The sequence below is a fragment of the Castanea sativa genome, chromosome 1 (assembly GCF_040712315.1).
Source record: "Castanea sativa cultivar Marrone di Chiusa Pesio chromosome 1, ASM4071231v1".
NCBI classification, from domain to species: domain Eukaryota; kingdom Viridiplantae; phylum Streptophyta; class Magnoliopsida; order Fagales; family Fagaceae; genus Castanea; species Castanea sativa.
In genome coordinates, this window is record NC_134013.1 from 21,281,439 (window position 1) to 21,297,328 (window position 15,890).

The following is a 15,890-nucleotide window of genomic DNA, read 5'->3' on the forward strand; positions in this document are numbered from 1 at the left end:
TGCTCTACATGCCACCAAAATATCACGGCCACGGTTGCAGAAATGCCCTACAAAAAAGTCCTCAAAATGCTGCAACCACACGACCCAGAATCAGATGTTGAACCCTCAAATGGTACAGAGAGCATCAATTCCATTAATAACTATTCAAAGTGTGTACAATGGATGAAATCAGACCATAATTCAGGTGTAAACTAAAGACAGAAAGACAGTTAATAGGAATTTTTGACTGCCAATGGTCATGGTGCAATAAAACAATCAAGAAGATAATTGCAAACCCTGAGTGCTAACAAATTAATATCAATGTAACAAAACATTCTTAGACTTTCTTTTTTTAATAGGTAAGTTCTTGAACCCATAACCTCAACACTCAAAATAATCAATTATGTACAACAAAAATGAGTTGAAAGACAAGAATAGAGAACATAATTAGAAAACCATCAACAGTCAAAGATCTAATTTTACGTATTGTAAAAATCAATTGGATCTTTGTACAAAACTGTCTTTAAAGCAGAAATGCTTGAATGATTTAGTGTCTTATAAAGCACAGACACATTGATTTCTTTTTCTTTTTTTAAAACACATGACCATCTGCATTAAAAAACTTCACTGTTTCCACCAGGGGTGGAGGGAGGGGGGCCAAGGCCCCCTTAACTTTTCAAAAATCCTCCATCTCTCTTGTATTTTTGGCAAAACAATATAATTTTGGACAAAAAAATAATGGCCCACTAGATTTTTGCTAAAAACATGTAATGCATTTATGTAGTTGAGTAATGCATTTTTGTTCCCTTTAATTACTCTTACATTATACATAGCTCATTAGCTCAATGTGTATTTAATGTATATCACATGTAATTCAATTATGTTTTCATTAAATTTAGACAAGTCAAGACTTACTCTTTATTTTTTGCAAAGATGTAAAGACTAACTCGATGTAAATATTTTGGTTACTTAAACATTCTTCATGTAGAGAAGTAATAGATATATATATATATATATATATATATATATATGTGTGTGTGTGTGTGTGTGTGTGTGTGTGTGTGTGTGTGTGCGCGCGCGCGCGTGCACACTTGCCCTTGAAATTTTTTTTTTTTTTTTGGCTCCACCACTCATTTCCACTCTATAATAAGCATCAATATTTCCTGTACAAATTGTAGTCAAGGAGTCCATAGGAAGAACTTATTCCATAAATATAAACAAACTAATACAAAAAAAACACTCTCTCCAAACTCCCACAACAAGCTTTGTAAAGCATTTGGGATATGAATGGATTTAGGGGTACGCATTGGGTTGAGTTGGAGGGTTTTTCCAACCCAAACTGAGCACATGTTGGGTTGAGAAATTCTCAACCCAACCCAACCTATCACATGTGTAAAGACCAACCCAACCCACATGAATAAGATTGGGTTGGTGGATAGTGCTTACATATTTCATGTCATTTAATAATTGAACTTTTATCAACTATTTAATCCATTTTTTCAATAAATTATTATAGTACACATAATATATATTGCAAATTTCCAAATATATCAAGACTAATTTCTCAAAATACTAAAATAAATCGAAAAAAAAGTGTAATAAAATAAATTTATATATGTGATGAGTTGAGTTGAGTTAGATGGATTGAAAAATCAATCAACCTAAACTCAACCCAACCCTAAGCTTAAAGTAAAAATCCAATCCCACCCAACCTACGAACCTACAAAAACCACCTACCTTGATTGGAATTTTAGGTGAGAATGCTTTGGAGAAAAGAACACGGCCCAATACATTAACAGTTATTAAAAAAATAAAAATAAAAAGAGCAAGCCTGCTTTTTTTTAGAAATTACATGATATCATATTAAAAATGGTAAAGGCAACCATGTCTCCATTATATCTCTTCTTCTCAAATTCCTCATGCACTAAATCATTACACAAAACATGGTTGTTTGCTAGGAAAATGTATTTTCAGTGAGGAAAAAATTCGTCACTAAAAGTCCAGATATTCGTCACTAAGAACCTTTAGCGACGAAATCGAACTTTTAGCGACGAAACTCATTTCATCGCTGAAACCCTGTCGCTAAAAGTCTTAGCGACAAAAAATTTCATCACTAAAAGTCCGATTTGTTTTAAAAAGAAAAAAACTTTTAATGACGAAAACGTTTCGTCGCTAAATGTTTTTCTCGCTAAAAACACTATTCAGTGACAAATATATTTCGTCACTAAAAACACTTCAATTTATTAAATCATATTTAGTAACGAACAATTTCGTCACTAAAACTGTTTTCGGGTACATATAGTGATGAAAAAATTCGTCACTAAAACTACTTTTAAGAAAATCCAAACACATATAGCGACGAAAATTTTCATCACTAAAACCATTTCTTACAAAATTATGCTACATTTAGTGACAAAATATTTCATCACTAAAACAATTTTTTGTTGCTATATTTGTTATGGAAAATTCGTCGCTAAAACTTATTTTTTGTTTTTATTTTTTTCATGACTTTGATATTAACCTGTAATCTGTCATTATATTATTAAAACATCACATTTGAATAACACATTTATTTTAACAACACATTTATAAAAAAAAAACGATTCATACATTCCACAAGTAAAAAATAAAACAAGTATCCAATTCAAACTTCTTCCATACAATAATTGTCTGCAACACATACAATAATACAAGATATTTTATAATAATACAAAAAGTGTAGCATAATATAATTAGAACCAACAGAAGATTTCCTCAAATGTCTTCAAGTAATGCAAAAAGTAAATCCCCTAAAGCCACCAATAAGAAATCTGCACAAATATAAAAACAATACTACATTAAAATCGTAAAGTAAAATCATTAACTATGTTATAAGAAACATTTCTAACAATGCAATAAGCGTAGCCACACCAATTAATTAAAATCACAACTCTTAATGTATAAGTTGTAGAAAACAAATATAGATTTTCAAGTATAATATAATACAATTAGTTTCAAATAATGCATTAAAAAAAGTAGTCACACCATGTAGTGCGGGTCAAATGCTAAAATAAAATACTAAAATGCATTAAATGCTTTTCATATTGGTTTTTTAGGGCTCATATCTATAATTTTTAATGTTTATTTTCTTTTTACTTTTTAGGCCAAAACTAAAGAGTTTAGTCCAAGTAAAATAAAATTTTGTACTTTTTAACACAAATTTTTAAAATTAAAAAAAAATGTTTTTTTTGAGTCCAAAAATGAGAAGGTAACCTACAAAAAGAATCATTTAAAGCCCAATTAGTCTAAAATGAATTGAAATGGACTGAAAAGGACCAAATAGACCAAACTAGACCGGATGGACCGAAGTGAAACTAATAGACCAAAATGGACCAAAATTACCTAATAGATCAAAGTGGACTTAATAGGCCAAAATGGACCAAATATTCTGAATTGGACCGAAGTGGCTGAATTGGTCCGAATAGACAAAATGAACCCAATGGACCGAATTGAGTCACCAATGCAGTTAATAGAAAATTCTAATGTAGAGCCATATCTTAGAGAAGTGATAGATTTGTTAAAAAAAGGTCTTACCAAAATTGATGTTTTTAAAAAAGCTCAAATTTCCAAACAATTGGCATACTAATAGATTATTGAGCACTTCCCTGGATTTTGTCGTGCCATCATGGACAAACAACTAGGATTCTTCATTCACCACCCACCCAGAAGGGCCGGAACAACTTGTACTAAAGTCACTATTTTCTAAGACCACTTAATCCAAATAAACCCTATAGCAAAGGCATGCACATAAAGTAGGTGGCCTTCTTTTAGAATTAATATGTTTTAAAACTGAAATTTTTAATAAATTTGAGTTCTTGTCCTCCTGTAAATGAAGCCTTGGAGGCTTCACTTGGTACCCACAAAATAACAAAGGGAGCCACTGCATCTTGACATAAGAAGGCTTCTTTTTGTGGGAAGGGGGAGATGGGGTTCTGGTAACATAAAAACAATTCATGTTCTCATTGTACCCTCCAATATTAGTAATAGAGCCATTTTTAGTAACAGAAAACAAAATCCAACAAGGGACTATACCTGAAAGAAACTCTCTTGCAATTGCAACCAAAAGAGCCAATGGTTCTTCTCCAAATGGTGTGAGCTGGAAAACATTCAAAAGAACTATGAGAGTTTTGTTTTCTTTTTGATAATTAATTTTTTATAAGGATTGGCTTTTGTCATCTGGTGCTAACGGTGTAACAAGAATTAGAGTGAAAAACAATGTTCACAGGACAATACCAACATGCAAAATAGTGAAACACTGTATGGTTACTATAAGTAAGACTGACAGGTTAAATACTCAACTCAATTCATTCAGAATAGTGAAATGAGTAACAAAGCGAGCATGAGAATCAAACCTCCATCCAGCAATACCATTGTTCCATGTAGTCCTAGTGCCTCAGTTTCTTTTGATGTTAGAATTTGACTTCTTCCAAGCAAAGAATGTATGCTCTAAACCAGCCCTAATAGATCCATCTGAAATTATCCATCCTAGATTATCCATAAAAGAATTAAAGGGATTTGATTAAAGAAAAAGTCTGTGAAAAAACAACTGTTTAAAATGCAAATGAAAAAAAATCTTCCCCTTTTCAAATTGAGATTACCCAATACTTGCATTTTTTTAATTGCAAACAATTAGTTGATATGTTCATTCAAATTGATATATATATATATATATATATATATATATATATATATATATATATATATATATATATATATATATTTTTAAATCAGAAAGATTGCATGTCAATAAAGTAAAGCAATAGTAATTTAGCTGACACTGATTTCAATATGCAAATAAGACATAAAAATTAATAAATTGTGATTTACATGTGTTCTAATAATGAGTCGATAACGTTAACTTTCAGTATGCAGCAACTACATTAAAGTTTCAAGCTTCTGGTTATAGTTTTAGATCTCAGAAACCACCAAATGCAATTTTAGCATTACCAATACATCCAAGATGAGCTGGAATTTCTCCACCAGGGAAAGCCAATTTTGTGGCCTCAAATGAAGCTTTACTTGATTCTTTCCAAGTCCCACCAATTTCTTTTGACTTTGTTTCTACTTTTGACAGGTTTGGGTCTTCCATTGGCAAGGAATATCCAAATGGTAGGTGGCCCACCCACACACCATCTTTCCTATATCCCTCATGATAATATTTAAGAGACTTAAAAAAAAATCATATATATATTTCTAAAATCACCCAATGGGAAAAGAGCCACAAAGATGAGCCAAATAAGTAATATTTATCTTTATAAGTAAAAGTCCATTGGGACTTTATTCGTATCTTCCTGAATGACTTGCATAAAACAAAATTGAAGACATGGGTTTGGATGTTTGGTACTTTTGCCATCAATTTAAAATGAAAAGTTTAAGAATTTCACAGAGGAGCTTGACTAATACGTAGTCTCACACTCCACTTTTATTTTTCTTTAATTTGTTAAAAAAAATTTCTTTTTCCTTTTGGCCCTGGCTTCACATCTTAACAGAATTTTGCAGTATCAGCATAGTGGAAAACAATCTTCTGCACTATCCACCAATTAAATTCGATCCATTTTTTTTTACTGAATAAACGGCAGAAAGAGATTTTTGACTGGATTTAGTTAAAATTATTTGCCCAGACCTATTTGCAATCCTTTTTTTTTTTATTAATTCTTTTCCTCTTTGTACTGGATGTTGTTGGAATTTGAAGTTGTATACAAATGCTTACTTGCTTAGCATTAGAGGTTAAAAGTAAAACACTTGAAGTAAAACTCTTTCACTTGAATTTATTTATTTTTTATGAAGAAAAAGTTGGTGACAGAGAAACTCCACACTAGTAATCGGACACAAAATCATAGAATACATTCACACGCTATCCAAAACCCTAACTAAAGCAAATCCATTCAACAGAGAAACCACCAAAAAATGAAGAAAAACCAAAAAATAACAATAAAGATCAAAACTTTATACCTTGGCAGGCCAGGCAGGGAAGCCCTTGTCTTTAGCGAGCACAAGATCACCGACCTTTCATTGCTGCCGCTGCCGCCGCTGCTTTACTCGAGCCTTTTCTCTGGCTCGGCGCCATCGGACTCGAAAACCTTACCCAAGCAAAATCGAATCGCCGACGAGCCGGCCTTGTTTGGGTTCTTGAGGGAGAGATCGACATCGAGAGTGATGTTGACGGCGGCGAAGCTTGACGACGGAGGAAAAGCTCGACGGCGCAGTTAACGGCAAAGAGAGAGTGAGAGTGAGAGTGACGGCAAAATTTTAGAGAGCTAGGGAACTAAAAAACTGAAACGGTATATAAATAGGAAATCTTTAGTGACGAAATGTTTTCGTCGCTATTGCCCACTTCTAGCGACGAATTTTGGTTTCGTCACAAAAAGAGCCAAAATTTCTTACCATTTTTGCGACGACTTTTAATTTCATCGCTATAACACACTTTTAGCGATGAATTTTAATTTCGTCACTAAAAGCCCCAGATTTTGTTATGATTTTTAGTGACGAAATTCAGATTTCATCGCTATAGCATACTTTTAGTGACAAATTATGATTTCATCGTTGAAACTGTGAAACGAAAAACTATGATTATTTTTAGCGACGATTATTTTTCGTCGCTATAGATTAATTCAGTTCGCGCCAAAATTTTCCCTACTAGCGCCCATTTTTCAAATCACAATAGTGACGAAATTTATTTTTCGTCGCTAAATGTTATATTTTTTTTCATTATTAGCGACGAAACTTATATTTCGTCGCTAAATCTATATTTTTAGCGACGAAAAATATTTCCTCACTAATTTTCGTCGCTAAAAATACATTTTGTTGTAGTGATACCACCCATTGACGTTTAATTGACTCAATTGAATACTAAAAAAGCTCCTTAGGAATCTGCATGAATTGATGTACTAGACCGTGATAATGAAACTTTAGTCAGCATGTTGACCATTGCAATTATATTTTTTCTTTAGACTCAAAATTTATATTTACAATTCCGGATGCGATTAAAAATAGCATATCCAAAATATGAATAGAACATACATGCAGGAATAAATAATCAATGCAATCTTACTTCGGTGGACTCCTCATAGTGTGCGTCATTGTTCTCAGTGATAGAACAAATACATCCTCGTCGTATAGCCGAGATTGCGTTTCAGTATTATCTGAGGGTGTCAGCTGATGCCAATTGAAGGGTCTTGTGTTCAGGATCAACCCTTGTCAAGAGACAAGAAGTTGAAGCACGGTTGATACACCTAGGGCTGGGAGCCAATAACTATTGTTAAAAGCAAGATTGAGTTTAAGGCCCCAGGAGCGGTTCATTGTGACTAATTTATATTGACTCAAGCATATTGACCTTGACCCATTTTTGTTAAAAGCAGGATTGAGTTTAAGGCCCCAAGAGTGGTAGTGGACTTTCTGGCATAAACAAGTTTTGCAGTTTTCAGACCAATGTAAAAACTGAAAATGTTGCAGAAGATATAAAAATATCGCCAGTACTTTAAAAGTTTGAATCACATACCGGTGGTACATTAGGATAATTAAAGTCGAAGAAAAAATCAAAGAAGAAGAGACCATCATGGTAGGGAGTGCCCTCTGTTCCGATGATGACAGCCCTCAAAAGATCCATCCTTCTTCCATAAACTCTAACGAATATATTATCTATTGATAAATAAGAAAAAATGAAAATTTTAGCGAAAAATAAAAGTGGATCAAGGAGGGGCAGACACCAAACTCATTTACATTTACTAGCAAATTTTTTTTTTTGATAGGTTATGTAAAATATTATTAAAAATTACAGCCAACCCAAAAATACATTGGAAATGAATTGTAGGGGCAAAAATTTACTTACAAATTTAGATTTCAGGCCTACAATTATTGCCGACAAATTTATTTCTGACAGCTTAATCAAAATGAAGGCTATGTTTTGGAAAAAGTTGCAGGAGCAGCCATTACATAAAAAGAAAGCATTAAAACTCACCGGGCAGATCCTTTTCCAGGATCTTCCACTCCTCCTGGATTTTCTTTGCCCAAGTCTCTGATGTCTATAATTGTAAGAAAGAGGATAATGAAAACGATATTTAGATATGTTTCAAACTAGAGACTGAAAAAAGAAGGCATCATCAAAACCTAGTCACCTGCATCGCGGTGAAACCATCGCTGGCATAGTAATGGTCAGAAAAGTCTTCCACGATATCAAATTGTTTAAAAAGTTGGAACCTCCTCAAAATTTCATTTTTGTCATTGCCAGAGTTTGCCTCAATAGGTTCAGCAGCTGCATTATTTTGATTTTTTTGGGAAGAAGGCCGAAGCCAGGGGAACTTCTTCACATCTTTAGGAGCATAAAACTCATATAATGGAACATCAAAAATATGATGTGGCTGCCAGAACATTCTTGGTGGCAAATTCTCCACATAGGACCAAGGTGTATATGAATCTTCTGGTGAATTCGTAGAAGTTGGTGCCTTTATTCCAGGTGGAAAATCCATGCTTTCAAACTGGGCTAGGAAAATGGAATACTCACGACTAAACGAAGAATTACAAATTTTCCCCTTACTACGATAATAACGACATATATTAGAACTATGACGACCATGACAGTCGTAGGAGTTATGCATCTCAGAAGGCTGAACCCCACTCACTGATCCAAAACTTTCCACACCAGCACCAAATAGATACCCCTGATAAAGGAGGGGGGAGAGCAAAGAATCATAAACGGTACGGCTACCTTAGTTGTTTATTGTCTTTATATAACTCACAAATCAGCAACTATAAAATATTTAAAAGCACAAACCTTAGCCCGATGATCACCGTAACCATCAGACGCATCTTATACTACCTTCCTTTTGTTTTTACTTTTGTGAACCTTTTCATCAATGAACATTACATCATCAGAATCTTCCTCTTTGTCCACATCGACCACTTCATGCAGAATGACCTAGAAAGAGAGATGTGGAAAATAAGCAAAAATAAAATAATTTATAACAATCATAGAGGCCAATGGCACATCCTCTTCACACAATAATGGGATGGAAGGTTAGTTCTTGAGTTCAAACTTCAAAAGCCAATGAGCAGTTGTATATGTTATAATTTTGTTTTATTTGATCATATCCCAAAACTGTTCAACAAGAAGAAAAAAAAATGAAAGTCAAGCAAGGAACTTAAAGAGAAAGGAAGAACAATACATTTGAGCACAACAAAACAAATTCAAGAAGAAAATTTTAACATTAGATGCAATTTTATAGAATAAACATCAATAGGTCTGAGTTGGGCAGAATGTTTTGAGCTTTCTCCAAGGTGTTCATACATGTTATGCAAAACATATGTCAACATATAAGAAATAAAATTATCAAAAGATTCAATTCATGCTCTTATCATCTAAATCTCCATTCTCCATCATTTTAATTTGTGAATTGGCAACAAAATTTCCCTTAAATTGCCACCTGCAGTTAGAGTCATGGAGAGCAGATACCTCTGCCTCAATTGTCAATAAACTAAGAGTAAGTCTAGTGCCACAAATTTTTCCACAACTTTACTATATGGTGACTCTTGAATGGTGGAAATAAAATAGTTGGTAAATGTGGGTCCATAATTTCACCACTTACGAGTCGCCGCATAACAAAATTGTGACAAAGTTGTGGAAAAGTTTATGACACTACTCTTATAAACTAATAAAGCATGTATCAATGTATGCTATGATGAAATCAAAGGAAGAATCTTTACCTAGGTGGGCCCACTTCTCTACTTGTTGTAGCTTCTACGGGCTTTTAGTTTTGAGGGAAAGTGGGTGTGGAAACTCAACACTGCCAAAAATTCAAAATTTCCTATGGAAATTGATGCAAGAGGCAGTGAGAAGACAAATTTTCTATATTTTATTTGATTTTATGTATCAAGGGAAAATTTGGTATTTCTTAATATTCTAGAATGGGCTGTGCTAATAGTCTATTGGGTCTTACTTTTGTTTTATTTTAAGCTTGGTTATTTAGTTTAGGTTTAGTAATAAAGCCCAAGGAGTCTAAGTCCAAGTCTTATTAGGGTTTTAAGAAATCCTAGTTCAACTAGGATTAGGTATTAGTTTTCTATTTAAAGAATTGTGATGTTTTCTATTGAGGCAGAGATTAATGAATGTTTTCAAAATTTAAGAGCTATGCTTTTCTTTTATGGTTTGTGTGATGCAACTTTCTCCTAGGTGTGATGTCAAGGAACCCTAGGTGTGATACTTAGAAAGTCTAGGTGTGATTTTTAGAATTTATCTATTTTCTTTAAATTTACTATTCACACTTACTATTCACAACATTGTTCACAGCAACCCAAATCTTGATTTTCACCTTTGTTTTCATTCTGAAACCTTATTAATCCTTGTCTCCTTTGAAAACCCTATAATCCCTTTTATTTTATAGCATATTCCCCACCAAAACCTAACCCTAATTCTTCAAAACCCAAGCTATACCAGATCTGCTCCTGGTGTTCTAAATCAGATTTTGTTATTCCCCCTTGTCCTACATTAGAAATGCTTACACAATAGCCTCCATGTCAATGCTATATTTCACCATAGATGCATATCTGATAATCCTTGTTGTCTATCATGCCTTAATTCAGATGAGACTTGCTCACATGTCCTTAGAGACTGCCCTATCGCTAGGAATTTCTGATTAGCTGCTGATCAAGCTCGCACCAACACATATTTCTTCAATGCCCCCCTCAATTAGTGGCTTCAGCTGAATGCTAATGACCAAAACCCCATACCCACCAAATCTTACACCTGGGGTACTTTCTTCCTCTTTGCAATTTGGAAACTCTGGCTCCGAAGGAATAAATGTATTTTCCAACAGTCTCATCTGAACCCCCATCTGATAGAAGAAGTTAACTTTATGGTTACTGAATTTGCCTGCATTGCTCTTAAGTCCCCTAACCCCAACTAGAAAATCCTGTCACTGTCATATGGAAAACCCCTCAACTCTACTGGCACAAACTTAACACTGATGGATTTGCCTTAGGTTTTCTTGGTCTAGCAGGGGGTGGTGGACTCCTTAGAGATCACCACGGCAGATGGATAAAGGGTTTTGTAGGGCTATAGGGTGGGCAAACAGCTTACATGTTGAGCTGTGGTTGTAAGGGATGGCCTTTCCTTATGCATTCAATTCCAAACGCCTGAAATAGAGATATAACTTGATGCTAAATTAGTGGTGGACTTTTTGAATAGCAGCAATGCCTCCATTGCTGGCTATGCCCCTTGGTTAATGACTACAGGAACTTAATGAACCAGATCCTCAGGTGGAAGCTGAAACACTACTTTAGGGAAGCAAATACATGTGCTGACCAACTTGCAAGAACGGCACTTCATCTCCAGCAATCTTTTGTTCTTTTAGACACTCCTCCCGTGGAGTTGTCCTCGCTTTTATTATATGACCTCACTGGTCTCGGATGTAATAGGTTTTATACTGATACTGGCCCTAGGCCTATGTAGTTCTACTTCTGTTATAAATTCCCTATTACAAATATATATATATATATATATATATATATATATATATATATATATATATATATGTAGTTATAGTATAGAGATGTCCACATGACTTATAAGGTATTGAAGTGGATCCCACATCTGAATGGGAGCCTATTTAGGGGAATTTGGTTTGCGGTAAGATTTTTTTTTTTTGGATTTGTAAATAAGATAGTAAGACTTATTTCTTATTTTGGACTTTCTTGTGGAGATGTCTCATCTTTTGTTCTATGACCTCAATGGTCTGGGTTGTAATATGTACTAGATACAACCTCTATGGCTTCAGGCTATTTTGCTTTTATATATAAATCCCTATTACCAACAACAACAACAACAACAAAAACTTATTTTTTAATATACATATTGAAATTAATATTTTCCTATTTTTCATGTGAGTAATAAATGATTACATACATCTCATAGTATATAATATGAATTTAAGAGTAATAAGTGATTACATATATCTCATAGTAATATGTTTCTAATTTTTTGAAAGTAAAAAGTTCCTATAAGTCACATATAATTTGAAGCAATTTTTATCTTGTTATAGTAATATTTTGAAGCAAAGTAGCATGTCAACAAATCTTTTTCTTTTCTTTTATATAATTCAATAATTAGAGGGTGGGGGATTTGAACCTAAATGTGTCCTTTATAAACACGTTAGGAGGTACTAACTAGTTGAGCTATAAGAATTTTGTTTTTTTTTTAATTTTTTTTTGCTTTGACTCAATTGTCATTCAAACTTTTAATTGAACCAAAGTTTTGGTAACGGATCTCCCAATAATTAATAAAATAAAATAGATATAAGTTGTCTTTTTTTAGCTCAAAACTGAAATTAATTAGAAGTAATTATCAAATATAAAAAGTGGGGAATGTGCAGTTTGTATGGTGTCTTAAATTTTGAATATAACTTAAAATTTAGGTGTTTAAAATATATCATCTTCCTTATTTGACTCTATTACTCGAAATTTTTTTAATTTACTGTGTTTAACATTCAAGCAGTATATTGGATCATCTAACAAATAGAAGACTCAACCCCCCCCCCCCCTCCCCCAATTCACTGATCCAAACCTTTCCACACGAGCACCAAAAAGATATTTAGTCAAATCTCCCTGATAAAGGGTGTAAAAAAAGAAGACAGCAAAGCATCATAAACAGTATAGCTACCTTAAATGTTTATTGTTTTTATATAAATTACGAATCAGCAACTAAAACATATTTAAAATCACAGACCTTAGCCTGATGACCACCATAACCATCAGATACATCTTGTGAACTTTTTCATCAATGAACATTACATCATCAGAATCTTCCTCTTTGTCCACATCGATCACATAATGCAGAATGACCTAGAGAGAGAGAGAGAGAGATGCTTTAATTAAGCAGAAATGAAATAATATATAACATTCAAAGAAGCCAATGAACTCTTAACTCAAATAACACATCCTCTTCCCACGATATAATAGGATGGAGGGTCAAGTGTACTCTTGAGTTCAAACTTCGAAAGCCAATGAGCACATGTATATGTTATAATTTTGTTTTATTTAATCATATCCCAAAATTGTTCAACAAGGAAAAAAAAAACGAAAGTCAAGCAAGGAACAGAAAGAATAAGGAAGAACCATACATTTGAGCAGGACAAAATAAATTCAAGAAGAAAATTTTAACATTAGATGCAATTTTATAGAATAAACATCAATATGTTTGGGTTTGCAAGAATGTTCTGAGTCTTCTCCAAGGTGTTCAAACACATTTTATGCAAAATCTATATATGCCAGCATGTTAGAAAAAAAAATTCTCTAAAGATTCAATTCATGCTCTTATCATCACAAATCTCCATTCTCCATCATTTTAATTCGTAAGACTTATTTCTTATTTTGGATCTCTGAAGGTATTGTTGTATGACCTCACCGGTTTGGGCTGTAATATGTACTGATACATCCTCTATGGCTGCAAGCTAGTTTGCTTTTAACGACACAACGAACACAAAATGCAGTAGAAATTACAGAATTCCATGGTTTTGGTAATTAAAAAAAAAAAAAGAAGAACAAGAAGCTACTAAAAGGATGGTGCTTCCATAGAAACATTGTGTAGGATTCAACAAAAGAATGGTGTGTAACAATTCAATGAATTTTCAGTGCCCACCCATTGCTACTCAAAATTGATTGACCGACCAGTTCAATGTTTTAATATGATGTGTCATTTATAAATAACAACTAATCATAAAATTAATACGGGATAATAGTAAAACACAAACAATGATATCTTTAGCAGCAAAAAGAAAATCCATCTGCATCTCAACATACTTGCTATTTTATACAAAGATTCATCACTGTATATTATGCGTTCATTTAGGAATAATTTATCTAAATTTTTATTGAAAACTTTTTACTAAAAATATACTAGAGTATTCTCGAACTTGAAAAAAAATTGAAAATGTGAGAAAGGGCAAAAAAAGTGAAATTTTAAAATGATGTATATAACAACTAAAAACTGAAGCTAATGCCAACATGCTATATATATTACTGAAACTTCCTTTGAGACTAACACCTGTGCGTTTAGCAAAAACCTAAAAGTTTTTTTTTTTTTTTTCCTTATTGTATCAGTTTTTTACAAATAATACCTAAAAGTATTTTACTTTGCGTTTCAGTTTATTTTTTTAACAAATAAACTAGTATTAGCTTTTTTGAAAATAAGCTAGCTTATAACTCTTTGTCAATCATAACAGTATGATCAATAGCACTCCTAAATTCCTAATAGTTAAAATCAATTTATAAAAAAGCTAAAATTTATGTTTTGATAAACTAAATAATGCATTTGGCGCGGAGAAAAATTAAAAGCATTTGATTGAGAGCAAGAATCTCACTCTTGTGAAAGGGAAAAAAAAAATTGCATTGTTTTCGAACCTGTTTTTGTTTGCGCATGTTGGAGGACAGAGAAAACGGGGGAGGGATTTCGATGATTTTTGGTTGCATGAACTTGGAGCTTTTCCCGAAAAACAATGGCTTCCTGTTTGTAGAAGAGAAAGTGAGGGAAAAATAATGAGACAGATAAGAGAGAGAGACTTGGAGTTGGAACTGTTGGGCAAAGAAGGCGGCGGCTGCGGCTTCGGCTTCTTGGATCGGCTCAAGAGAGCGAAACGGCGAGTTGGCTTGACTCAGCTGTTACTTTATTTGTGTGTGTGTGTATATATATATATATATATTTTTTTTTTTTTTTGATGAGTACTTTATTTGTATTTGAGTCATTTGACAGAAGTCAGGGAGATAATCAACATAGAAGACTGCGATTCTTACTAGTAAATGCACACGCTTGCCTCATTGGTTACCTTTTTTACCACTATTTTTTTTTAGGGTAAACTATGTATTTGGTCTCTATTCTATACACCATATTTCAATTTGATCCCTAACCTTTTAATTATGTCAATTTGGTCTCTAACATTTCTTTACCGTGTCAATTTAATCCTTACAGTTATCTTTTGGATGAAAATTAATGACATGTCTAATGGCCAAAATAAAAAATTAGCTTATGTTGATGTGATAATAAACTAAAATTTTATTTTGGTTATTTGCTATGTAAACAATTTTCATCTAATATATAATAGCAAAGACTAAATTGACACGACATTAAAAGGTTAAGGACCAAATTGACACAATTGAAAAGTTAAGGACCAAATTGAAATATGGTGTAAAAACTAGGGACTAAATATATAGTTTACCACTATTGTTACTACTACAGTAAGGTTTTCCTAGTTTTAGGAAATTTTAGGATATATATTAGATAAGTACTGTTATTAAAATTAATTCTTTTGTTTCTTTGTTTTAGTATTTATAATTTGTTTCAATGTTTTGAGGATTTGTTGATAAGATTGTCTCATTTTAGTGTAATTTATTTATGTAAATTGAATACATAATGAGAAGGAAATAGAGAATTAATCCCTATAAGTCTATTCTTTTCCACAAGTTCAAGGGTCTAATCACCTTGAATCGATTATATATTTTTTTTTAAATTGAAATAGTTACAATATGCTGCTAATTTTGCCGTTCAAACAATTTCTTTCTTAGACCTCAAGCATTTTGTACATAGAGAAGTGCCAATTAGATTATAACTCTGAGCACATTTTTAATTATTTTGGTTTACATCACATTCCATACCGTAACCAAAATTAATCAAACAAGTATGAAAAGTTATTTATATATGGATTGATAATGGCTCACATGTTTTAGAATCACGAAACCAAAACCACAATTGTAGTTCAATTGTCTCATCTTAGTGTTTTTAACAAAGTTATTCAAAGATCAGATTTCTCTTCCTCAACTATTTGATATATCTAGGAAGAAAAAAAAAAAACAATGACCATATCATCTACGAATCACGTTTGCACTCAAAA

The 15,890-nt window shown here is 32.8% G+C and overlaps 1 long non-coding RNA gene across 2 annotated transcripts; it reads right to left on the minus strand.

Annotated features, from left to right (window-relative positions):
* Positions 1–2,547: 2,547 nt before the first annotated feature.
* On the minus strand, positions 2,548–6,277 carry LOC142622054 (uncharacterized). 2 transcript variants are annotated; one of them, XR_012841862.1, is made up of 4 exons: positions 5,971–6,277; positions 4,371–4,503; positions 4,051–4,114; positions 2,548–2,789 (listed from the first exon to the last, which is right to left on the minus strand). It is a non-coding gene; the product is annotated as an uncharacterized LOC142622054 (long non-coding RNA). The 2 variants fall into 2 exon arrangements; XR_012841863.1 differs by having other exon boundaries at positions 4,371–4,488; positions 5,971–6,271.
* Positions 6,278–15,890: the final 9,613 nt, after the last annotated feature.